Raw genomic sequence first — 26,711 nt, 5'->3', positions numbered from 1 at the left:
CCACCTGCTCCACAGGTGTGAACAGTGGGCACCTCCATCAGCAACGGGCCCTTGGGCAGTTCCTGCAAACAGGCACATACGGGACTGGGCCAAGCACAGATGTCCTTATGCTTGGAATTGCTTCATGGAAAAGCAGAAAGCCACTGCAGCTGGAAAGCTGGTGGGATGCTGCTTCTGTGGCTCCAGCCAGCAAGCACCCTGGAACTACAGGTTGCAAGTAATAAGGTTGCGACTAAGCAGTATTCAAAGGGGCCCTGCGCTGTACTTGCATGGTAATAAGAGACGGTCGTGAGACCCCACCTGGAGTACTGCGTTCAGCTCTGGAGCCCCCAACAGAAGAAGGACACGGACCTGCTGGAGAGAGTCCAGAGAAGGGCTGTGAAGTTAGCCAGAGGGCTGGAGCACCATTTCTATGAAGACAGGCTGAGAGAGTTGGGATTCTTCAGCCTGGAGAAGAGAAGGGGCCCCAGGGAGACGTTACAGAAGCTTTCCAGCACCTAAAGAGGCTAACAAGAAAGCTGGAGAAGGATGTTTTACAAGGGCATGTAGTGATAGGACAAGGGGGAATGGCTTTAAGCTGAAAGAGGGTGGATTTAGATTAGATATTAGGAAGAAATTCTTGACTGTGAGGGTGCTGAGGCACTGGCACAGGTTGCCCAGAGAAGCTGTGGATGCCCCATCCCCGGCAGTGTTCAAGGCCAGGCTGGATGGGGCTTTGAGCAACCTGGTCTAGCAGAAGGTGTCCCTGCCCATGGTGGGGGAGTTGGAGCTAAATGATCTTTAAGATCCATTCCGCTACAAACCATCCTATGACTCTATGACCAGGCAACCCCATAACTATGTAAGAGATCATGGGCAGGGGCAAAAAACCCACACTTTTTGCCCAATACACCATCAGAGATCATCATGTATGTCCATGGCAAATGAAATGGTCCACAAGGTAGCACTGACACCACCCAAGGCAGGCTCAGGGCTCTTAAGGAAGGTTACAAGTTTCCAAGTCAGTCCTGAAAAGACACTTCCCATGAGGACATCGACCTGCTGGGCAGAGGTTAGTGGCAAGGACATGCTACCACATACAACAGCAGGTTAATGAGACAACCTGTAAATTTTGCAACCTCAGCTCTCCAGCAATGCTGGTTTTCAAAATAACGAAGATAGCTAATGAGTGCAAGCAAAAGGAACATCTTTTTTGTCTTTACAGCTTCAAACGATAGCATGGTGATAGGAACTTTAAAGACCCCAGATATTACATGACCTACACAAGAGCTCAGGCTCTGAGGTCTTTATCGCAAAGTGCCTGTTCAGAACAAAGCCAAGTCCTTCCAGCTCCTCTTAAGTGGCTCTACTAGCATTCATTAAAAGGACAGTAAAAGGGACAGCAAATGGTTTGCTAATAAAGTCTGATTCTGAGGTACGCTATGAATAGAGGAGAGGTAGCATAATTACACGAGTAAATGTAACTGAGGTCACTGCTGCATTGTTGTTTGCTCTTTAAGCAAGGATAGTGTAAGGTGGCCATAACTGGCAGGGGGTGAGGGGGTGGGGAAGGAGAAACTGTTCTGATTTTGCATAAGTGTGACTGCATGATTATAGGATGTTGGAGTTGTCTAAGAGGGAGCTACTGAATATTTAACCTTAGAAATGGAAGCTTGGTTGTCTCTTGCCCTGTTAATATCCGCGCATATCTTCCATTAACTCTAATTAGGGCTAACAGGGTGTTCACATAAGTATCTCCATAATTAATGTTAACTGGAGTTACGGGCAAATGATAGAAGATGAAATGCCAAGTTTCTTCTCCAGGGTTAAACACCCAGCAGCCTGTCTGCCTCTCGTATCCATTTCCCCCCATAACAGCTCTCTAATCAATCACACACATCCCAGTCTTACACACTAAGTCTTGCAACAAGAGACAGGCACAGCCATAAGTAACAGCACATGCTGTTATTTATACAAAATATAAACAAAGAGACACAATACCTGACATATATTAGACTGGTCCACTCCTGTACACTCACTGCTGTCCAGATACCACAACAAGGTATAAAACAGCGCAGACTGACACATCCCGTTTTCCTTCAGGATGCACAGGCTTCACAGAGGAACAACATTGTTTCTATTATATATTAAGATAAGTCACTTTCAATTAACAAACCAAAGAGCAAACAAGATTATAGCAACAACCTCAATTACCCTTATTAATGCCATTATGCCACCCTTACTTTATAGACTATACTATATCCCCAAATCAGACATTATTAACAAACCATTACATTTGTAAAAGAGAACAGTAAAATTACCTGCCATAACCACAACAGTAATAATAATGCACCTTCTATTGTGCTTCTGGCTCAAGCCCTGAGCTCTGCAGCGGTAGTTCATTCAAAAGCATTAGCAGACTGTCTACAGCCAGGGGTCATTTGCTAGCACAAAGTGTCTCACTCTTCTCTCTTACCCATCATAACTGGAGAATTTCCATCAAACTTGTGCAGTTCTGGAGCTGAGCAGGTTTATAAACTGCCTTTAGTTAGGAAAGCATTTATAAAGCCTCAGGGAACCAGGAGTACTCTGCCGTTTCCCTCCTGAGATGCAGATATTATTTGTAGAAACCTTATGATGCCAAAGCCCTTGCTAGGGCTTCACAAAGGGATGAAAAGCACCAGAAGAGAAGTGATGGGGAGAGTCTGTGCAAGCAGCCAGATGGGGAAGATAGGAGCAGGACAAAGTCCTACTGGTGCTGGCCGTTGGAGCCAGATAAGGAGTTGCACTTGTGGAAAATTTGACTTACACATCTAAAACCTCCCTGTGCCCTAATGCTAGCAGTCACTGGTCCTCATACATTGTGGGGCAGCTCTAGTCACAAAGCGTATGTGGGCATGAGTCCCACTGAAATTAATAGATGCTTTCTGTAAAGGATGAGAGAAAAAAAATCAATTTGTATATCGTTCAACTCACCTGTGCTGGCTTCATGTTACATTAAAGAAGAAACATCTCCCGGACTCATCTTACATGAGAACTGGATGTGTTTTTGCTTTGCCATGTGAAAACAAACCTTTTTCACATGCTTTGTTTTCTGCCGTGGGGAAGTAGTGACTCAGGCAGGATGCTGAAGACTCAGTGGGATTTATTTTTCATCATGTTGAGGGGAGGGTGGTTTATCAGGCATGCGAGCTTATTAACACAGCTCCACTCAGAATAAGATTTTCAATAAACCATTTTGCCCCTGCATTTTTCCTCATAAACTTATGAGTGGAGCATGGGGAGGTTACTGTTCAGGAAAGCAAGGAACAGGAAACACAGAAGGCACAGATCCGAGGTGTGCTGGCTGTCTGCAAAGGGGACAGAGCCAGCTACCCTTCTAACCTATAAACCCCTTTGCTATTCCCTTCTCAGACCCTTTTATTGTGGGGGAGGTTCTCACGCAGCTCCCACAATGGGCCCTGCTCTGGGCACCCCTGTGTTGCTTTTTTTGCCACACTTGACTAAGTCTCCACACCACAACCCTCCTCTTCTGGTTCCACATTCCACCCAGACTCTTCTGAAGATATACCTGTGTCTTGAGTTGAAGCACCCACCTCCCTGCTGGATCCTGGGACCCCACAACTTTGTGAAAGATGAAAGTGTCTATAGGAGAGAAACCCTCCCCTTTTCTTGGACAGGTTTGATTTACCAGAGGTACTTTTCTGTATCCATACAGGTTTTCTCAGGAAAGGAAAATAGAATGTTCTTTCCCAGAGCTATAAGACCAGCAAAGGTTTTAGTTATAGTCAATCTGACCAAGCAGAGAACATTTCTTCCCAAATAATGACTTGACTTGCTTTTTGAATATATTTTGAATATTCACAATATACTATTTTTTACAATTACCTGAAGCAGTGGAAATATATTTAACAGCAACAGAACCAAGAATGACCAAAAGTCTGCATTACCTGTTACAACACTGGTCCCCTCTCTGCTCTGCTCATACTGTTGGCATTTAAAAATGCACAATGAAAAAGAAAATATAGCCAGTAAAAGTAACACTTGTAAAATTACATTTTAAAATCAGAACATTGTAGAGTAGCAGCTACAAAATGAGGTGAAACACTAAGCAGCGAGATGCCTAGACATTTTTATAGGAATTGGAATGAATGTCCAGTGAGTGTTCAAGGAAATCTGAGTTGATTGAAACTTCTGGTTACTCTATATTTTAGCTGGATGGCTCGTGCTGCTTCAGCGTCTTGCCAGCAGGCTGACAAGGATATTAAAATAGAGAGCAGGAGGGAATCAGCCAAGAATACTGAACAGTTTATAGAAGAATAGTTCATCTTTTCTTCATTATTAGTCAACCTAGCAAGGATGTTCTCTGGTTATGCTGGATATCCAGTTCATTTTATCCAGGGCTGTGCAAAACACAAACCTATACTGGCAATATAGGTGGATTAAAGGGATGGATCTTATCTGAAGGAAATTGCTTTCACTAGCTTTTTTTCTTTTTCCTCAGCACAAACAGAAATGGTAGAAAAAGGGTTGAACTGCAAATTTTTTTGTAAGACAGCTTAGCCAGAAGCTGAAAACATGAGCTCTGAGATTTTGTAACTTCTTGAAATCTCTTCATCTTTGGTATTCCTGCTGCCCAACTCACCTTTACAGCTTTACTTTTCTATTTAGCTAAAAAGAGACTGCCTTCCAGTACAAACTGTGAGCAAGTGGGATGCTGCACAGTGAAATCTTATGCTTATCTAGGGCTGTTGATATATGAACTACTGATACATGAACAGCTGCTTAGTCTCAGATACTACACAGAATAGAACTCTAACCCTCTGAAAAAGCAACTATCTGAACAGCATTTCTAGCTGCTGAGTCTGGGGGAACTACTCATCTATTTCCTATGGTTCTGCACGATGGAATATCATGGACTTTCTGAGAGTTGGTTGCATCTTCCAGATGAAGCCTGAATCTGTCAGCTGAGAATGTCTTTCAGTCTGGGGACAAAGGATTGTTCCTCATCCTATTGTAAGACTCAAAAACAAGCATGTTTTGTAATATTTCTGTGAATCCAGGACGGAACTTTTAATCAAAACAAGAGAGAAAGTTTTAACTAGCCAGAAGTATGGTCGATGGGGCATTATCCTCAGACACAAGATTAGGGCCAACATTCCTGGTCTTCTCAGTTCTCACCAGGGAACACAAGCAACCTAATTGTTAGGCTATTGCCCTAAAAATTTCACCAGGGTAAACCAAGGTGGTTCGTGGAGAATGCATCTTGTAGTGATAGCAATCTAGAACTTTTTTACCTGTTTCTTTAATTAAAACTATGGCAGGGTTTAGATTTTTGGACCACAACAGAAGAGAATCTCACTAAAATTTTAAAATCTGACATCTGCTTCATGAGATAGATGAAGCAGAACACATCTTTTGCACATGCTCCTAACTTAAAGATGATGCAACATTTTACACAGATTAAAGTTCTTAGTCTTTCCAGTCTGGAAAGCAATGTTTTTCAGTGAAAGGCATCAGTGTTTTCCTTATGTCACTACTCAATGGGCTACTTGCAATTCCACTGCATACAGGTTAGGAAACCATTTGTGAACTTAGCATGAAAGAGAGTACTGTGGCAAACAGTATATAAAACAGCTAGCTAGATCTTAGCATCTTCCACTAACTAGCTGAATTCTAGCATCTTCCACTAACTAGCTATATTGTAACATCTTCCACAGAGTACTCCAACATTGAGAGATAGTCTCTAATAGCAATGCACTGATACAGCCATATTTTTAAGTGGCAGAACCAAAACCAGCTGCAGACCTACTGATATACCAGAAACAGCAGAAAACAGATCTACAGGGAGCATGAATACTATTTGCTCAGAAATTCCCACCAGGGTAATGGTAGAATTTTTTGTCCTGCCAGATCTACCTGCCTGTCTCTGGCAAAGCCCTGTTGCAGTGCTGTCCCGCTGCTGCCCCACTGCAATGGGGCAAGCGGTGGGGCACTGCGCTCAGGCTCTCCTACTGACCAGCCTCAGATCCCTTTGTAGGGAAAGTGCAAGTGACACTAAGCAGCACAGGCTGGCAAAGTTTAAGAACCAAAAGTAAGCACAGAAGTCATCCACGTCTAGAAGCCACAAAGTATTTTCTTTCTCTCTCTAAAATAAAAAAAAACAAACACCTGTTATAAACATCCTAAACACCCTCAAAGCTGCAGTGGCCAATAAATCAGATGTGTCACTTCCAGCGACTCATCTCTGGAGTTGGTTGCTACGTAGCCATAATATATAAAGAGAATTTTCCTGATGATCCTCAAAGCCAAGATTCCTTTTGTTGGGTCATCTTTAAACAAGCAATCCTGTAAATTACAGTTGAATCTAAATTTAGCATTTATTCCTAATCATTTTCATCTGATTAGTGATACGAGGGTGGGTTTGGTTCTGATAGGCTGGTACACTGTTGTACTCACTTAAAAACGTAATTCTGTTAACTCTAAAAGTATGCATATGACATCACTACATTAACTCGTCATCATCATCATCATATAAATCACTCTGAAGGCAACCAAGACCTTATGTTTTCCAGGTAAATTGCTTCAAAACAACAACAATAAAAATCAATAATGGGCAAAAGAAGCTTCTACAATGTCATGAAAGACCAGCAGAAAGAACTAAGGTCATGCCCAAACACAGCTGCAACATCCCATCCCTTCCACATCACTCAGATAAGAGAGCTTTTTCAATAAACCCACAGAAAAAAAAAAAAGACTTATACATCTCTGATGTCCCACAGCTGGAGGGAAAGACAGCAGTCCACTGATCTTGTACCATTTCCCTTTCATTAGTTTTAAGTTTTGAATTTTGGATGGCGCTGAATCTAGAAAGTGGGGTTAATTGTTTAACCTCACAAAAATAATTATGCCTTTTTTGGCAATGCCTTTTAGCCTGTTTCACACTTCTAGTTTCCCAAAGGATTTGCAGCTCAGCACGCTGCTAAACTCTTTAGTGAATACTTTACCTATGGATTCACTAAATAAAAATCTGAGACCAGACTTCAAGCTTTTTATAGCTTTTGGATCGACCTGTTATATATGCTGTGGAAAAAACCCTCCCAACAGTTCTTTGAAACAAAACTTAAAATCAGGTTCATATTTTAAATCCAGTGTTTCAATACTGCACATGTTCAATTCAACTCCTATCACACCACTTATTAACATAGGCTGGATAGGAGAGGAAGTGGTGTGGCATAGCTAACTCTGCTTTAGAACCCTTTCAAACAGTTGTTTCAACCAGAATTTGTTGCAGTTCCACAACTATTTGTCTTTCTGTATGTTGCGAGCTATGAGGTTTCTTTCCCAGCAAAGAGGCAGTTGAGTAGTGATGATTTTCCTGCTCTCAACAAAGCTGATCTTCAGCCCAGCCTTGACATTCATGCAGATCTCTCTACAGAGGTAAGAATCTCAATGTCCATTCTGGTCACTGTCTTTTAAAGCTCCTTCATGCTAATATAGTTCCCAAAAATGTTACTCTGCTCTTCATTTCAGCAGGAACCAGAATGCACACTCACTCCTCCCATCTACTTTTTCACTCCAGAAACTATACAGCCTCCTTTTGCCTGCTGTCTATACTGGGCGGGGGAGCAGAATCAGGGCAGAGAAAGTCATATGTTTTGACTTTTAAACAGAAAAATTTATATGGTGTACAGTGCTTAACCCAACAGGTCAGAGGCATATTAATACTAAAATCTGATCAAAACAGCATTTTGTTGACACCCCTAGTTAGCGTGTACTTGGTTTACCTCAACAAATGAGCTGGTAAAACACCTAGCAAAGCTTTTTTATGGAGATAGGGACAAGAGAGGAATAAACAGGTTTTATGACAAAAACCCTGTACCAGTCTATAGCAATTTTAGATCTAACTTCGCCTTCATTAGGAAAGAGAAGGGCTTGTCCTTTCTGCTTACAGCAGATACTAAGCTTCTGTGAATAGTGCTATTTGGTGACAATCAGTGGCTTTGTGTGCATATTTTCATACATATATATGTATGTATATTTATAGACACACAGAGCCAAGACAAAGCAGATTCTAACCCTCAGCCTGGCCTTTCAACAGTCACCTCACAAGGAGTCTCACTGAGCTGCATCTTTCATCCTCTGCCGTTCTTCATACATGTGTAAATAGGAATACAAAGGTGTGAACTACAACATCAGAACAATACGCTTGTGCCATCGATCGCTTTGCACTCATTCTGCAGAGATGCAAAGACCTTCATAAATAGTATTTTCTAAAGACCTAGGAAAAATTGCTCCAAGTTTCTCTACTGTCTGTCTTGAAACCCTCCAGGTTTTCAGTCTTCCAACAGTTTTGTTTCTAATATTAGCTAAAAGTTCGGTGCTGACCTCCTTCAGCAACGAAGATGAGCCAATCTTCATGTAGAACAAACTTGGTCCATCATTGAGCTCCATATCACGGAGGTTATGATAATGTGTTTTTAGAAACACAACATGGAACTTATTTAAAAGCAAACTCTGCACCTAGTACGGTCAGTGGAAAGGTGCCTCGGTGTTAATTTCTCCCTCACTGCATTATACTCATTTGTTTTCTTATCTTATATTAGTTGAGTGTACACGTTCTTGGATCAGATAGTATTTCTGTCATGCAAATGTACAGAGCTTTGAACAAGAGGATCCTGGCTCATTATTAGAGATCTTGCATCCTATCTCAATCTCAAGTTTAATTACCATTATTTTACTAATGCTACTGACACTGTTCCCAAGCACTGTTTGAAACGGCACAGTCATTGGCATATACAGCAAAACCCATAGCATTACAATAGGAACTATTCAAATTTAAAGTAACTGAACTTAACAATTCCTTTTAACTGATCCTAGTTTGTAAAGTTCATAGACATTTACACATGTCCAATCAACAGGGCGTCCAACTAATGATCTTCCATGTGCTCAGCAAAGGAGAGAGGAGAAAGTTCTTGTAGTACTGTTAGTGTTGTCCTATCTGAGCACAGGAATAATGCATGACTTGGGCAATCACTGTCACCAAGCAGTGATGTATATGAAGCGCAAAGAGCATTTTCATGTTTAAGAGGAAATACTTTATTTTAAATATTCAACAGCCTTCTTCATATTGTTCTCCCAGGGTCTTAGCCAGGGGGAAGGCAGCTTACAGGCTCTGATGTCATGTTGCCAGGATGGCTACTTGTCAGCAGTTGTAGTGTGAGCAACAGCAGGAGGCTCAGAACAAGCATGTGAAATAAAATGCTTATTCAAGAGACAGCACAATGGCTGGTTTTCTAAGTGGCATGAAGCGCTTCACCCTGCAGGAGCCCTCAGATCTCTGCGCTGAGCAGCTGGGTTGCACTTTTCTCCTATCAATAATAATGATAAATAATAATAATAACAGCAAAGTAAAAGGAAACTCTGAGCTTACAAGCTGCATCAGTTGGACTAAAAGCTCCTGCCTCCGAGCCTACAGGGCTTAATTCCCCCAGCTCTCCCCCCGCAGCCCCCTGCTTTGGGTGGGGGACTGGGATGCAGGGCTGCCCTGTATCCAGGCAACGGGCATCGCTGAGGCTCTGCAAACCTCTGCAATGCACAGGGGGACCGGCTGGGGCAGGTACCCCCCACACACACACACACACACTGGCCTTCACAGAGTGCCTGAGAGAAGGAGCTTTTCTAATTGTAAAGCATAAGGGCAGAGAGTAAGGCAGCGTCTCTACTGGCTGACAACAAAAGCACATTCCCAGATCTACTTGGGCTGTGTGTTTTCCTGTAACTGCTCACTGGGAAGGCGCCGGGGACAGCTGGCCAAACTTACTGTGACTTCCTTATATTTCTCAGAGCTGTGTATGCTCCCACCTAGGTCTACCTCCTCCCACTGCAGGAAATTTCCAAACTTACTAGCCACCTATAGGTAGCAGTCGCAATTCCTGGAGCTGTGTTTTGGCCAGGCACAGCCTACCAGTGTCATGATTAATGGATATGCACACACATCGCCAGGCTTCAAAGACAGTCTGTAGCAGAAAAGGTCAGTTGAGAGCAAATAATCCATTAAATCTTACACTCACAAAGGGAAGAGGTTCTTCATCAGTAAGGGGATAAACTTCTAGTGCCAAAGAGGGGAGTGGGAGTATTACCAACTTCAGTGACATTCAGATTTCAGTCATGGTGCTTTGGGCAGGTTTACGTGCCCTGTTCCACTCCCCTCCCCTCCCTGTTCATGATGCCCTGTTCCACTCCCCTCCCCTGTACAGCTGATGTTGGCAGAGATTGGGATGGTCTTACTTTAGTGAGGTTCAGTATTTGAGGGAAGACCAAAGAACACCATGAACTAAGAAAGTTACAGACAAGAGCTAAAAACCACACAAACCTGGTCCCTGAGCATCTTCAATTCACCGATGATCTACAGGCCACTGGCATTCAAAACAACTGCAGAGGATAAAGTTATCTGACAGAGGACTGGAACTATAATCACAGAGCTTCTGTAGTGCTAGCTGCCTCCCAGACAATTGTTGGAGCTGCCATACGGACATTATACAATTGCAGATATATGGGGAAGAATGACCATGAACAGAAGAAATAAATGTATGACAAATTGCTGCATTAAGATGCTCTGATTCAAACCAGACCTAATTCAAAGAAGCCCTGTGTCTAGTTTGAAAAAGATGTCACAATGGCCCTTTCCCACCTTATTTGATGCTGTGTCAGCATTTGAGCATCTTAGCCATAAACATTATTCAAGATACAATGCTCTACAGAAAACACAACAGATAGCCTAACCTTCCTCATTGTCACAGTACTGATACACTATCCAGTTGGGATTTTTTTGCTTTCATTCACCATGACTAGAAACATTAAACAAACACTACCTAGGGGTGCATGAAATGCAAAAATCAGGAGCACTCTTTGGAGCTTGGGAATGCTCATGCCTCCTGCTGTAACCTCAGCTCCCTGCCCGTGCCTTCCCTCCTCTCTTAACAATTTGTACAGCCTTGCTGCCTTGCCAAAGAGCTTCTTTTCCTTCTAGTAGTGACAGCTGTTGTCGTAGGAGACTGCACAGTATAAAGTTACTCATTAAGAGAGGTTAAAGAACTACCTCCCTGGAATATAGTGTCACCTCCAGTTGAACTCTGGGGGAAAAGAAGTACAGTCCTTTGCTCCTTTGTGAGCAATGACATGGAACATCAGAAGGGACTGGCCAATGTGCGCATTATACAGGTGTCCTCAAGGCGATTAATTCATAGCATCCAATTCCCACTACTGCTGCAAAGGGCAGCTCTAGTAGCAGAAGGCCAGTTCCTACATACAGAGTGTGTACTCCCCAGCCAACTACACCAATTTTACAACAATCTGTGCAAATCGATCCTTCATTCAGAAATTAAAACCAAAATGAACCGCACTGCAAGACATGACAGAGCAGCTCTGATAGAGAAGAAACCCAGAGCAATGCTGATTGATTATTCCCAGAATGCCTTTCCCAGAAGCATTAATGAAGTACGTGCCTGGGACAGCAGCCCTGAGCAGTGCATGGAAACATCTGAAAAGCTTGCTGAGCCCTCCACTGAACCCACAGACCTCCCTGCCTGATGAGCATATCTAAAACAGTTCTGCAGAGTACTACAGCCTAGGTCTTTACTAAAAACATTCCCTTCCTGCATCTCCTCCCCTTTAAATCAAAGCTCAAATCCCAAATCTGGGGGCACCTCCGATATGTGTATAATGGTATCCATCCAAAATTCCTCAGTAATAGCATCACCTGGGATCGGGAGAAGCAAGCTACTCATTAGGGAAGGCATCATATGAGAGATACAGGCAGGAGAGGCAAAATATAACCAATATGCTTTGGAGGTTTCAAACAGAGCCCACCCTGGTGCTGAGGGCAGTTATTTTAATCCTCAGCTGCAAGTCACTGGGATACAATAAGAGAATTAGCAAAGAAAATATTTAATGATAACTATGAGCACCCATGCTTTATTCCTTGACTTGCAGCTGAGAGTATTCAGTAGCTCAGAGGTGGATGGGAAAACAGGAGCAAGAAAAGCTATGGCAAGCAGGCTACCTGCAACTGCGAGTGACAAAAGCAACTCGGTAGAAGCAAGAGTAATGCTCTAATGGTCATTCTCCTGCCAGACAAACCACAAACTCCTCCAGTGATGGGGCACAAACAAATTTTATATTAGCAAAACCCAAGAAAAATTACTCTGCATCAGTATTATCAGAAAGAACATAGCTAGATGATCAACAGATTTTGTTGTTTGGGTGACAAACCAAACCAAACCAACAACAAAAAAAAAAAAGCAGAGGAATTGCTTCAGTTTGAACTGGAAGATTTTTCTTCTGAAACAAAACAATACAAAGGTATTTCTTCACATCAGCTCTCCAAAGTTTTGTTCAATCTAAGATGAAACTTTATTCTTTTCTATTTTCTAACTAAAAAAACCCAAACCAAAACAAACCACAACACCCTCCCCTAAAACACCACACCAAACAAACCAAGACCTCTTTTTATAAAATGTTTGGATCAATTTTTAATAGGAAAATGTGGTTTTCATTTTTAAATGTTGAAATCATCAACTTTGGCGTTTCTAAAAAACATGTTTAATTAAAAAATCTGTAAATATTTTGATGTTTACAAATACATATGTAACCCTTTTTTTGACTGAAACTATTTGCTTAATTTCAACTTGAATTTATGAAGATTTATGGTCTCTGTCAAGATTTTGGAAAAAGGTTTGTGTAATTTCTGCCTTTTGTATAAATGATCTAGCACAGAGATGTGATTCACAGACTTGATACACACAGCTGATTTTCTATCCCTAGGAGAAGAAACATCAGGTCACTACACTTTCCATCAATTACGATTACTCTTGGTCAATATAAAAAACATATAGCAAAAGACCAAGATCTCAAGCAGCTAAGGCAGCACTTTTAGCTTTGTACACCTAATACTCAGGACTACTGAGTACCCCTAGGGATTTATATTGCTAGTCCTAAACGTCTAGATTCCAGTTTACACTTACGTCTAGCTAGTCTGAAGTTTTCCAAATGAGTCATATCTAACTGTATCTTAAAAAACCCACAAAATAACAACAACAACAAAAATTTCGTTACTCCTTTTTAAAAGCCACCATCACTTACCCACTTTTCCTAAGAAAACTTGTTGAGTATACTCAACTTCAACCACTGTGTGGTCATACTGAGTCACTAGGAGGATCAGAGCTTTGCTGTACTGATCTTCAGGTATTTTAAATGACCATAAATTGTATTCACGTAAATAGCCTGAACGTACAGTCTTTATTTTGAACACTGGATTTTGGCAGAAGGAGATGGAATAGTGGAATGCCAACTCCTGGTTCCAATCAGTTCAGTGAGAGTTTGGCCTTCAGTGCTGCTACCAGATAACATGCAAAATTGGGAGATGGAAAGGGAAATGGAAACACAAAGGCAGTTCTGGCAAGTGATCCCACTTTCCAGTAACGTGATCTATACACTAAGCCAACTCAACTAACAAGCCAATAACTTGCGATAAACTTATAACTTCATTGTGAGATCTGAACACTTAAGCATGGGAAAAAAAGGACAAACTGATTGCTTTCCATCTTGTTGACTGAATACTTGTGGGAGAAATAAATTAAAAATTAGGATATTATTTTTAGCCTCCTTGGAATGTATTCTTGGATGTACTTTGCAGCCACAAAGGTCATGAATGGTCCAGCTCAGTCTGAAGAGTAACTGACAAATTCTACCTCAACATACATGTCATCTGTATTGCACTGGGTGTCTGTCTGCCTGTCTCTAGCATCAGCAAGGGCTACCCTGACAGCAGGCAGAAATGGCCAAGCCAAATAAACACCCCTACTGCAGAACAAGGGGAAACCAGTGGGTCAGGTAGCTGTAAACTAATATCCTGCCATCAACAGTCACCAGGGAAAGCTGCCAGAAACAGTTTGAGATGGCAATTACAGAGAGCCAGTTCCCAGGAAAAGCTCCCTCCTGCCCTCCTGAGCTGAGGGGCTGGCTCGTGCCATGCAGCAGGCAGTGACTGAGCCTGTTACAGCTCCAACATACTTTAAAACTTCCAGCCAGCGCTACAGTCCATCTGAAAATTAGCACCTGGTGAGTGTTGGGGATTTGAAAATAAACCTTCCACAAATTACTAAAAAAGGAAGTTTATGTTGCTTAAACATACTTCTTTGGAATTTATTTATTTTTGCACATGCTGCTAGGGAGGCTGGTCCACTCACACATGTGCTGTGCTTCACTTTTCCAGAAAAGTAACAGCTGCAGACAGTGCTGGTCAGCTCAAGACTTCCACGAGCTGGACACTGAAGCTAAAATACAGGCAGAGCCCTGCCATTATAACCCTCATGTCATCTCGTCACAAAACGTTATGTCTACCTTACAGTTCCTGCCACACAGCACCAAGTGTCCAGCACAAGCATGTCCAAGGCTGTTCAATCCCTAGTTTCTTATCTACCAGTACTGTCAACAAATGTACTGTCTGCCAAGGATGCACCTCACATCCACTAGAAGCTAACTGGAGAATGAGTCATTTCACAAAGGACAAATCAGCCATTAGATTATCATGATCTTCACTGTCCACAAGCCTGTCCAGGAGCTGACCTACATGTAAGCTACTCTCAAGCAAAAGAGCTCTCAAGATTTTGCATTAAATAAACACAGCAATACAAGCAAGAAATCTCAGCTTTTAAAAAAAGGTCAGGGCATTCAAGAGTAATAATAACCCTTCTTATATTCTGCAAGTTTAAAATTCAAGTGTTTTTCAACTTATTTTTTTAATTCAAGACGTACTGACATTTTTTGATGGGCAGTTTTTTACATGAACCTAATTTCTGGATTACCTCTTTCCTTTTTTTCTTCCCTTCCCCATTTGTGCTTTATCACAGAAAGGAGGAGCAATAGGAGGAGAAAAAAAAAAAAAAAAGCTAAACCCTCCAGAATGAAAACTTCTTCATCTTCAGGTTTCCCTGAAAAGGAATGCAAAGTTTCTACAAAAGACGGTTTCTACACAAAATAAAATACTTCTGTCACCTTTTTCTACAAGACAAAACTTACCAGCTGTATTACTGTCCTCATACAGATGGGGAAGGCAGGCAGACAGGAATCAAGCTACTTCACGCTGTCAAAATGCAGGCTAGGCACAGAGCTAGTAATTGAATGCAAAACTCTCCAAACCCACTTCACTACTTATAGGGTAATACTATTCCTTATTACTGATTTTAACAGTTATCGCCTTTCACTGATCCCAGCTTTTACTCATAAGCTTCAAGGAAAAAAAGCTTCACATACACACACATATACCCCTCATACATCTGCTTCCCCAGAAATCTCTACAGTGAGAGAATAGCTCTGGCAGCTCTTAAACTAAGTCCCCAGCTTCACTCAATATTTTTTAAAATTCACAAATCAAAAGCAAATGTACTTCTGTAGGTCTCACAATAAGCGATGCAAAGCCTTTGCTGCCATTCTGAGTGATACCGTATCTCAGCTGCTCCACCCAAGGCTAAGCACAGCGATGAAAGGCAGATTTGCTTTCCTGCCCTGTCAAATCAGGTAAACCCCATTTTCCCTTGACAAAGCACTTTACGCATGATATAGTCAGTCAAAAAAAGATTTAAATTACCACTGGCATTAGAACTCCGTGACAGGAACTAACAGATATATTTTTCTAATGACAGTTTGTTTCCTCCTCCTTCATTATCATTTACAAGTCACACGAGCTCCCGACTCCATAGGAAAACGCACACAGCCAAAACCGGTCCTCACGGTTAACATCAGAAGCCCCAGCTCCAAGTCTCTGGGGCAATACCTCTCCGAAAGAAGGTCAGTCAGCCTCTGGCAGAGTCAGCTGTAGACGCTGGAGCCCTCTGGCTATTTGTGTCACCTCTAGACCCTTAAGAGACAGAAGTGGTAAACACGTGCCACATTGTCAGCAGCCACTTACAGCCTGACACTTTTGTTACCTTACAGCACCTTCAACAGCAGAAATTAAGAGCTGAAACCTCCTGCTGCCGCAGCCAAGGTCCCAAGCAGTGCTTCTCAGGGCCAGAGGCTCGCAGCTGGCCAGGCACGCTTGGAGCAAGACTGAAAGGGGCAATGTGACCATGTTCCCAGTACCTCTGGATGCATCGCTGACCTGACACTCACCCTTTACGCTTGTCTTTCACTTATAAGCACGCATACAACACACATATCGTTGTTGGCCATGACAGTTATCAGGCCAGTTATAAATGCAAGCAGACTGTAACCAGGACGCGATGCGTAGGAGTTTGCAGAGAGCTTGAAACAATAGCTGAGGTGAGGAGCGTCCCATTTATCTGCACAATGTTAACTCAGATGTCCAACAACAGCCATGTACATGTCAACAGTCATTAGCCGCTTCACTAGTAATTTGAGAACCAAGCACATGGGGCATCGTGTCTCACACTGCCTGCTGTGAGTGATACCTCCTCTTAATACCACAGCAGACAGCATTTGGGAGGCACCAAATCACCTTTCATGAAGCAAAAGCTACATAAGGACATTCCCCTGCCATACTGATACAAACTCAAGCATCTCAGTAAAGCCCAGGAGGCTTCCACAATTGTATCTCTAGTATAAGCACAGTTTATTGTACCGGAAGATTCTCTTGGAGACTCATTTTGAAGAGATGCAAGAGTAGCACAGCTTCTTCAAACAATTTAACTCATAGCCTAAAGAAAAATTAAAGAAAACTAGAACTTTCTCAATATGATATCTGCTTCCTTTGGTCAATGCAGACTCCATTTCCAGGCTTTTACAAAAAATACTGAGCCTTTAAAAAGCCCTTACTCCATTTTCACAAAACTGCAATTTCTTTACAAGTTGTCCAATTACTCAACATGTTGAAAAGCAAAAAGCGTGTATTGCCAATGCATACACAGGTATAATAATAATAACAATATCAAACCATTACTTTTCTGAAAAAAATAATGTTCATAGAAAGTATTCTCCTTGTTTATACTCCCATGATCACACCTCAGCATAACAGAGATTGAGTGTTATGACATGACTGTGGCAAATGAACCCAAAAATTTGTTGCTGCTATTTCTAAGGAGTGGGGTTTTGTCTGCTTTTATTTTTAAGAACTCTGCAACACTACCAGTCACCGAACAGATTTTTATAGGAATCGACAGGGTATCACAGGGAGTCAGAAGCGACGGCAAGCATAGGGAGCGTCACTGAAGACTGTATCCCAATTACTGATACCAGAGTGCCCAACTCTTACGTGCACACACACAAGCAGACACTCACTCCCCTCCAAGAGCTGGCTGTGTTCCCAGCTCCCAGACCTATGCTTTTCCCACTCTAGACTCTGCCTCTGCTTTCTGGAGCCAGGAGATTGAGCCTTATTTATGCTCATGTTGCTCCGGCTGTTCCTTTGCACAAGTCACTGAGTGGATTTCTTTGGAGTTCAGACTTATTTCCAAGAAGTGGGCAGTTTCTGTTCATCAAGTGATGGCTGCAACACAAAACAAAAATGAAACCTCAGGGACATTTTCAGTCCTTTTCCTGAGCTGGCGCATGTTCTGACCCAAGCCCGCTGCCTGCAGAAGCATCTCAGCCTCTAAAGTATCGCTGCATGCAGCCTTGCTTCCTACAGGCTCAAATGTTACAGCTGCCTTTGGGGATAATGGAGCTATGGTCATCCCCAGCAGTGGACTTGGACATCAAGCAGAGCAGAGGAAGCTGGTAGCCCAAACTGGTGCACATCACTCAGCACATCAGCAGGAATGAACAAAGCACAAAAGGGGAGCAGGAGGTTCAGGTTTGTGCAGCTCCATGTCCTCATCTAACACAGCAAAATGAGGATTAGTGCCATTTCACAAACCACGTCTTCAGGCAATGGGGAGGAACAGAAGCCCCAGTTCAGCAGTACTGTTTTTGTCCCAGTTCTCAACCACAAATCATAAAATTCTGGTGGAGATTTTCACCTAAAACTTTCAAGCACTGAAACGGGGACAATTTGGAGGGGAGCACCTTGGGAGCAAAAGGCAGGATCCCCCTGTAAGAGTCCAAGTGTCCTTGCATCAGGACTGGAGGCATACACTGATTAAATGGTAGGTTGTGAATGAAGAGCAACACAGAGGGGCACACTGTTCTTTAGGAAAGATTTATTCACTGAACGTTGGAACAGGCTGCCCAGGGAGGTGGTGAAATCACCATCCCTGGAAGAGTTCAAAATGTGTAGATGCGGTGCTTAGGGACATGATTTAGTGATGGACTTGGCAGTCCTGGGTTAACAGTTGGATGTGATAATCTTGAAGGTCTTTTCCAACCTAAATGATTCTATGTTTCTGTAATTCCATGCCTCTGCACCACTGCCTGAGCATCTACTTAAGCAAGAAAAAACAAAAGGCGAGGAGGATTATTACTGAGTTCAAGATGTGGGAAAATGCAGATCAACATCCTCTGCTCCTATCACAGTAGCTGAACCTCATTTGCTATTGCTGCTTTGCCTAATCACCTAAACCGTAGCAAAAGAGCCAGAGCAAATTCTTTTGCACAGACCAAGACTGTATACATGCATACCATAGGCTACCACCCTCCTTTTGCCTAGAGCTTCCACAAAAGCCAAAACAATTTTCAGCAAGGAAAAAAAAGGCAACTGTAAAAAATCAATTTTTTGAAAGAATGTAGGATGATGCCATTTTCCTAATATGGCAACTAGTATCCCATGTGGAGTCTCAAACAATAGCCAGACTGGCAGGGGATGCAGTAAGAAGATGACTTGGGGGGGGGGGGTGGAGGGGGGGGGTGGAAGAATATATATATATGTGTGTGTGTGTATATACATATATATATATATTCATTCATTCCCTGCAGGCCCTCAGCCTCCATTTCATCTTGGATTTCTTTGTGACTGCACTGAAAGGGGTCAATAGCTCTCTGCTTGAAAAATGCAGCTTTTGAAAGGACAAAAAAAAAAAAAAAAGCAAGCCAAAAGCAAGACCAGCTTCCAGGGAAAAGGATAAAACAGAGGAGAAACATACCCATCTGCCTTGGGTTTACTGACACTTCCACTGGAATAAAGCTTGACTGGCAAAGCAGGGACAGGGAACATAAGCTGCAGATGATCTCAAGTGCTACAGATCATTACACCTTGCTTCAGTCACCACCTCCCCATCCTTTAAAGTACCCTACAAACCCACATGAAGCAGCCAGGCACCATGCTAGAAAAGAATTTCAACCAATTAAAAACAATGGGCAAATTAGCACCAGACTCATTGAACACATCAAAGCTTTGCAACTCAATCAGCGTTTAAGAAATTCTGATCTGAAAAACACAGGCAATCTAGTCAATTTTAATATGCTTAATTAACTTATCTTGATAATAGAACACTGGACCAGTGGCTAGGTTTACATTTAGGCTTTCTATTTGACGAAATGCTCCGGGAAAGCTATGGCATGTTAGAGTCAGGGATTTACTGGGAGGGAGGAGGAACAGGGTTATAACCTTCTCCTTTAGTGCCATCAGACGTGGCCCATGTGGAAGGCTGGCACATGCAGTTTTTCAGGATTCCTGGCCCCACTTCACATTGCGGTCTCATTCAAAAATCCAACAGCAATTATACTGTAGTCACTTTCTGTATTAGGAAGCATTTTTTAATTCATTTTGGAAATGGATAAATCCAAGTGTCAATACAAAGAGTCTTTAAAAAACAGCTGTTGCTGTAGTCTCCAGGTACAAACAGGTTGAAACTCCATCCATGTGTTTTAGAAACCGATTAACAGTTCTCATTACCAAAACTGTTCCAAATTCGAGGAGCAAAACAGAAGGAAGCTGTACTGTGTTAAGTGGAGACACACTAAATAATCATAGACTGATAAAATCATTTAGGTTGGAAAAGACCTTTGAGATCATAAAGTCTAACTGTTAACCCAGGACTGCCAAGTCCACCTCCAAACCACATCCGTAAGCGTTGCATCTACCTGTTTTTTGAATGTTTCCAATGATGGTGACTCCACCACCTCCCTGGACAGCCTGTTCCAATGCTTGACCACCCTTTCAGTGAAGATCTAAACCTCCTCTGGCACAGTTTGAGACCAGATATGATTTTCCTGCTCCATTTTTTTTTTTTTGTCTTTATATTCAACTGGTTATTTGACTGGAGCCTTCCAGTAAACATCAGCAGACATCAGCAGAAGCCCATAACATTCATCTAAGACAAGCCTGAAATTCACAGATGGAAAGGTGCAGTGGTACCTCCAGCAGCACCATGCACAGCAAAAAGCTACTTCATACAGTTCCTACCAAACTGTCTGAAAAAAAAAAAGCAAAAATGAGGCCAGAGAATGCTGCAGAAAGTAAATTGCCTCTGAGAGACTCTAGCACAAACAGCATGTACCTTTGCATTTCACTTCAGTTTCTAATCATGCTATCTTTCTCACAGGCATTCAAATACATTAGTCTGTGCCTTATCAGATCCTGAATTAGGACTGTAGAAAGTTCAGAGATGCTTATGGGGCTGTAATGAGTACTGACAGATAAGCCACACTCATGCATACATGCTTGCAACTGATGTCTGGTTTAACACAATGCAGCCCTAAGCCTTCATAATACAGCATAGGAAACAGAATCCTCCCATCGCCTACTACTAATTGCATCTGCAGTGGTCAGGGGTTGAAAAAGAAGTAAGCAGATTAATTCTATTAGACCGTGCAATAGTATCCCAAGGGGACAAGGGAAAATCCCGTCATTTAAAACAGGACTGGTAGAAGCTGCTGGGAACGATGTTACATACTAGTAAGGGATTAAGGGTTTGGACTAAAGGGCCTCATCTTTTCTAGATCTGGTTTCCATGAGGCATAGCAATTAGAACTGCAAGGCTTTTCTGTTTGTTGGTTTTTGGTTTTTTTCCACTTTTGGATGACCTGAAACATCTTGTCCAGTTGAAAACTAAATGATTAAATTAATTTCTTACTTAATCCCTTCCCCCTAACAAATACTACTTTATTCCTTTTCTTCAAAAAATTTGTTTAAATTAAGGTAATTTTCAATATAAAATTATTTTAGAACACGAGGTTTAAGTATTGTTTTATTAATACATCACATGTAACGTTTTTCTTCTTTCAGCATACTCCTCCCACACTTTTAGCCTATATTTATCTCAATCACATGAACAGTCTTGACCCTCCAAAAGTACATTTTTGCTGGAAAACATTCCCTGTGCCGAAAATACAATACAAGGTTTCACCCTTTCATTGCAGGCAGAGGCAACAAAGCCCCCCTTGAGCCAAATGAATTGAAAAAATCCTCTGCTCAGCCCACTGCGGCATGCCCTGAGCCCAGCAGCAGCTGAGCCTGAGCATTAGGAGCACCGTCTGCCTTACCTGCGTGCTGCTTTGAGGGGACAGGCCTTCAGAGAAATACTTGTTCTCAAGAAGTCAGGTCGTACTAAACATCAGTCAGGATCCTTGCTTCAGGTCCCTAGCACCGTGATCCAGGCTGGTCAACCTGTCAGAAACAGCAATGAAAAATACCTGACTCGTACCTCTGTACTGGGTCTGAGGAGAGGACCATGACCTTGCTTTAATTACTTCTTCCTACTTAAGTAAAGAGCAGCTCCTTCTCAAGGAGGTGAGGGAAAACACCTGGCAGTGTCCCTGAAGACCCTGGCAGGCTGAACTGAAGGCCAAATCCTCCTCCTTATCTTCCAGTCCATTTAGACTGGCCAGAAAAGGGCTCTGACCAGAAGGTAGGAGGAGGACAGGACTATTTCCAGCAGAATAAGAAAGGAGCCACAGAGTCACTCTGCATCTTCCCCTCCTGCTCCCCTATGCAGCCAGGGAAAGTCACCAGGGAAACAGAAGAGGACAAGAACACCAGCAAGAGATGCTGTGACTCCCCCAAAGGCAAGTCCCAGAACAGAGGATGGAGCAGTACATGAAAAATCAAAGGTAGTTAAATGTTTAAGACATTCACCCCATGCCTTCCTGTACTGGATGCAACAAATACACGCACACACATGTTCACTTACTGGGTAGATGTTAGAGTACAACTGTATGCTGAAAGGAGGGAGCCAGAAAAGATTGAGGAGGAAAAACAGGGCAAGGTGATGGAGCTGAGAGGCAGGTAAGGGTGGGCTGAAGATCCCAACAGAGCCAGGAGAAGCATTCAGTGGGAGATGCTCAGGTGATAAAAACAATAAACAAGGGAAAGAAAGTAAATCAAAGTGTGCAGAAAGGCAGGAAAAGCCAGTCGGAAAGGAGAAAGGATCATGCCAGATCTTGTTGGTTTTCTCCTTGCAAAAGTCAGCCAAACCTGGGGCACAGAGGTGGAGCCAGCACTTAACAGAGCAATCGCTCTGTAACGGCTTCTCTCTGGAGAACAGCACAGAGTCTGGATCTCATTCTCCCTGACAGCTCCAATTCAGATATGAAGCTGGCGCCACACAAATCCATTTGATAGTATTACTTCTCTCCTCCCCAGTCTACCTTGCTTCTTCACTCTTTTTTAAGACCCCAACGCTCCACCTTGCCCAGTCCCTCCAGGAGCCCAAAGCCAAGGCCAACTGTCCATGTGCAGCACCAGGGAGCATCCATGTTCCCCCTGCACTAAAGCACTTAGCAGCTCCTCCAGGGTCATGAGAAGCTGGCAGAGAAGGTGCTTTTGCAGCAAGTCCCTCCAGCAGCCCTGTAAGAGACTGAAATGGGGCTGCAGCCAAACATCTCAAGCTCCCCTTCACTGTCATGCTCTCTGGAGCAGACAGCCATACTGGGCTGAAGTAGCATTTATTTGTCAATCCAGTAGATTACAAAACCACTGATAAGCCAGCTGGGAAGTGCTGATGTCACACCAGACCACACGAAAGGGAATTCCTGCCATGCATGTGGGTATCAGACCTCTGTCAGCAGTCCCCAGTCCCTCTCCACAGAGGTGCTATTTCACACTTCCCCAGGACAAGGGTGAGGGCTCTGTGGGACACAGCAGCACCACACCTTCAGCCTGAGACAGAGGAGCGTGCTGCACCCTGGGCATTCATCTTACACGCACTAGAGGAGCAGTGCGGTCTAGTGAGCAGGGCAAGAAACTCTTGCCCGCATCTCTAGTGGACTCCACCTTCAGTTGAGTGTCCCCCCGTGGATGTTTGTTTACAAGCCTCTTCCCTGCTCTGCACAACCTGACATTTCAAATACATGCACATCGATCACATTCTGGTTTCTTTAAAAGGGAAGGGCAAGTACCTGAGCGGTGTAAGTGCCCACGTGCAAAAATTGCACATATCCATCTACTTCTGCATAGGACAAAGTGTCTGCTGCCTGACAGGAATATACCCTAGTGAACATGGTCCTAGTCCTTTCAAACATGCAATATTGGATAGTAACCCCCAATCTTTGGAAGCAGTGAGGAAAAAAAATAAATGTATTCAGGTTTGTAAAGTGCTCTGAAACCACAAGATGGGAAGTATCACACACAGGTGTACTGACAGTCAAAAATTTGAGTCAATGGCATTTTCAGTACCAATTTTCCCTTTCCATTATGGAAGAACAGTGCTGTCCGTCTAGGTAAAAACCATTCATTCCCTATTACTATTCCAGCCGATGTACCACTGTGATCAGAAGCAGAGAGCTCTAATACGTTTAGAGTCACTAATATAGCATTGTCTTCTGTGTGTACTTGTCCACATGAGAGATTTCAATCATCTTCTATTCAAGGAATATTAAGAAACAGAATATATCTCAGGTCATCTAAATCCTCCTCTCCAGTGGAGGATCAGGCCTCTCTCTCTCTTCCCCACCCCCCCCCCCCCCTTTGTTTATACCTAATCCAATTGAGTGTCTCAAGCAGCAGGAATATTCTCTCTCTCAGCAGATCGCAGAAAAGCCTGACAGAGAGCAGTCTTCTAGACTTTTTACCTGCATAAACAGTCTCTTGTTTTGTGGGTTTTTTTAGTGTGATTCCTTTGTATCTGACTAGAGCAAAAGCAGTAGCATGTGTGAAACGTGAATAAGGACAATAAAACCCAGGTACTTTCTCCAAGGCTGATGCAGAGGGACAGAGAGGGACAGCAGCACCATGGGATCCAACATTCCTTTAGCCCTATAGGTGAATTTTCAAAAGAGGAGTAGAGCCAGTAGACTACAGGTCATCTGGGCTTAACAGATTTTTAATATGAAAACAAAAATAAACAAAAGCTTAACATAGAATTTCTCCTGGTTAGTTGCCCTGGTCTTACACTCTCTTTAATCACCGCTGGTTGCTATCAGAGACAAGACCCTGGGTTAGACAAGGTCCAGCCCAATCTAGCTGCCCCTTCCACAACACTGCACTAAGATACACCCTTGGGGCTTTAGATTCTGGCTCCTGAGTTTGGTTTGATTTAAGGTGTCCAAGAGACTCTGCTAGAAATAAGCTCTTTTATTTTTATTTTAAATCCAACCCTCATCACAGCTTCCTCCCCACTTTAATGTTTGTTTGGCTTGGGGCCCCAATGGTGGTGTATTTTGCAAACGACTTTTTGTTTTTCCTCTGTGTATACTTCCACAATCTTACACATCCACTTCATCAAGCGTAAGTAACAAGAGTTTACCCTATATACTCACACAGAGATCAGGAGGAACACAAAGCATTCCCATTTATTTTATACAACATCACAAGTAACATCAAAACAGATGTAAAACAAGCAATTCCTCATTATATTTTACATTTACCACAACAAAATCTTTGTGCATTAAATACAACTGAAAGGGAGCTGTGGAGCTGGCATTAGCTTGACAGATGCTGAGATGAGCTGCACCAGAAAGGATATCTCAGCCTGAAACAGTGCATGTTAAAAAGGCATCTGCTTATTGTTTGATATGTTTATTTATTTACATAGACAGCTTGCTGACACGATGAAACGCTGGGGAGGGTGGTGTAGGCTGGCATTTTTAACTCTTGGTAGGCATCCAGCGTGCAGTTTGCTATCCTTTGGTCATGTCACAAATTTCCATTTTGTTGCTGAGTGGTGGCAAAAGCAGAGAGCAGGGAAGGGAAGCAGGGTCCCCTCCACTGTGCAGACTTGGCTTCCCTCCAGAAGCCTGCCCTCAGCACACAAGGCAGTGCTTCCCAGTTCAGCCTCCATAAGCATGCTGCCCCCAGGGCTCACCCTCCAGCCGCTGGGGCCTCTGTGTGCCTTTGATATAGGCATGAGAAGAGTCCCTCAAAAGCAAGTCAAGCACAGATTCTTGTGCATAAAGAGATCTTCTTTAACAAGAAGGAAAATTAATTAAGTGGGTAAAATCCCACAGGTTGGAACAGCAGCTGAGGAATTATCTTTCTATCAGGTTGGTAATGAGGACTAAAAAACCTCACACAGACATTAACAGCTTTATATGGGCTCATTGGCATTCCAGATCAGATGCGAGGCTTGGCATTCCCAGGAGCAGCAGATGCAGCTCCAGTTACAGACCAGACTGGGCAAACCACAGTTTGCCCTGCTGAAAACCATTGCCACGATGCCTAAGAATGAAAGGCACATACCTGTCTAGCAGAATAACTTTCTCTCCACAGAAATTATGCCCAGGGAGATTGTAGGCCACAACACCCAGTGCCCCAGGTTGATCTGACACACCTCTGAAACCTGTGTTCAGACATATAAGGGTGGGGATGGAGACAGAGGTTTATTCAGCGTACTGTGGGGAACATGAACAGCCAGCACACGTCTGGGTGCACATCAAATGTCATGGTCAGGCACTGACCAAATCCACCTCCTTTACCCTACTGATTTCCCCACCAGCACTGCTGGCTGCTTGACTGTTAACACGCACAAGTGCTATTCAGTTCTAACAAAATAACGTAGATTCTTTCCTGTTCCCTGCAATGGAAAAACTACCCAATTTGTGGTCAATGACAAGAATGGCAAACAGCAATGCACTCATGGTAACCACTGCAAGAGGGGACTCGCTGCCACAAAGAAGCCACAGAGCCTACTAAGCATCACACCAAACTGTGCCAAGCTACTAAAAGCGACGTTTCAGAAATGCATTAACTTCACTTCCCTGGCTACCAAGACAAAAGAGTTTGCCCCTGCCAAAAAAAAAGAAGAAAAAAAGAAAAAAAAAAAGAAAAAAAAGAAAAAAGAAAAACAAGTAAACTACTGTCCCCATTTCCAAAAACACACCCTTGGACATCTTCCTGCCTCTTGGTTGCTATTTGTATCACAAGAGTCCTATAAGCCCCTGCAAAACCAAGCTTTTTACTATGTGCAGCACAAAGGAGCCCCCTGCCCAAAGCACTTGCTGCCTGAACAGACAAAAAGCAGGGAAAGAAAGGAAATACTAATACTTCCCTTGTTATAGATGGAAAGTAGAAGTTAATGGTGTTAAAGGTCAAACAGAAAGCCAATGACAGAACTGAGAAGAGAACATCTTCAGTCTCAAGCCTGTTCCTTCAGTATGGAGATCACCGTTTCTTCCCTTCTTGTTCTTCTATCTTTCCTTGAGAGTTCTTTCTTTCACAGCTTGTAAAGTTCATCCCTAAAAGCAAAGTCCACAGCCTACTGGTGTGCTTTTCATTTTCAGGGGGAGGGAGCTTAGGGATTCTCAGCTGGCACTCAAAAACTGCCCCAAAGAGGCCAATTTCCCCCCTTAAATGAACAACAAATGCTGGCATATGCTGTTTCGTATCCTTTTTTATTATACTTAATCATGAGGCCTTCAGCTGAGCAACTCAGAACCACAGTAGTGCATGTGCTTCCGAAGTA

The 26,711-nt window shown here is 42.9% G+C and overlaps 1 protein-coding gene across 12 annotated transcripts in view; it reads right to left on the bottom strand.

Moving 5' to 3' along the window:
- The window catches only part of TSPAN18 (tetraspanin 18), a 133,792-nt gene that overhangs the window by 39,397 nt on the left and 67,684 nt on the right, over positions 1 to 26,711 (bottom strand). For 9 of the 12 annotated variants that reach the window (XM_055796454.1, XM_005241890.3, XM_055796442.1 and 6 more), the window contains one exon: positions 21,358 to 21,481. The exons of the other annotated variants lie outside the window; for them this stretch is intronic. The gene's annotated coding sequence lies outside the window, so the exon portion shown is untranslated. The remainder of the gene's footprint in view (positions 1 to 21,357; positions 21,482 to 26,711) is intronic. 12 annotated transcript variants of the gene reach the window in all.

Source organism: Falco peregrinus, chromosome 1 (genome assembly GCF_023634155.1).
Source record: "Falco peregrinus isolate bFalPer1 chromosome 1, bFalPer1.pri, whole genome shotgun sequence".
NCBI lineage: Eukaryota > Metazoa > Chordata > Aves > Falconiformes > Falconidae > Falco > Falco peregrinus.
The sequence above is the reverse complement of the archived record's forward strand: the minus strand, read 5'-3'. Positions and strand labels throughout refer to the sequence as shown.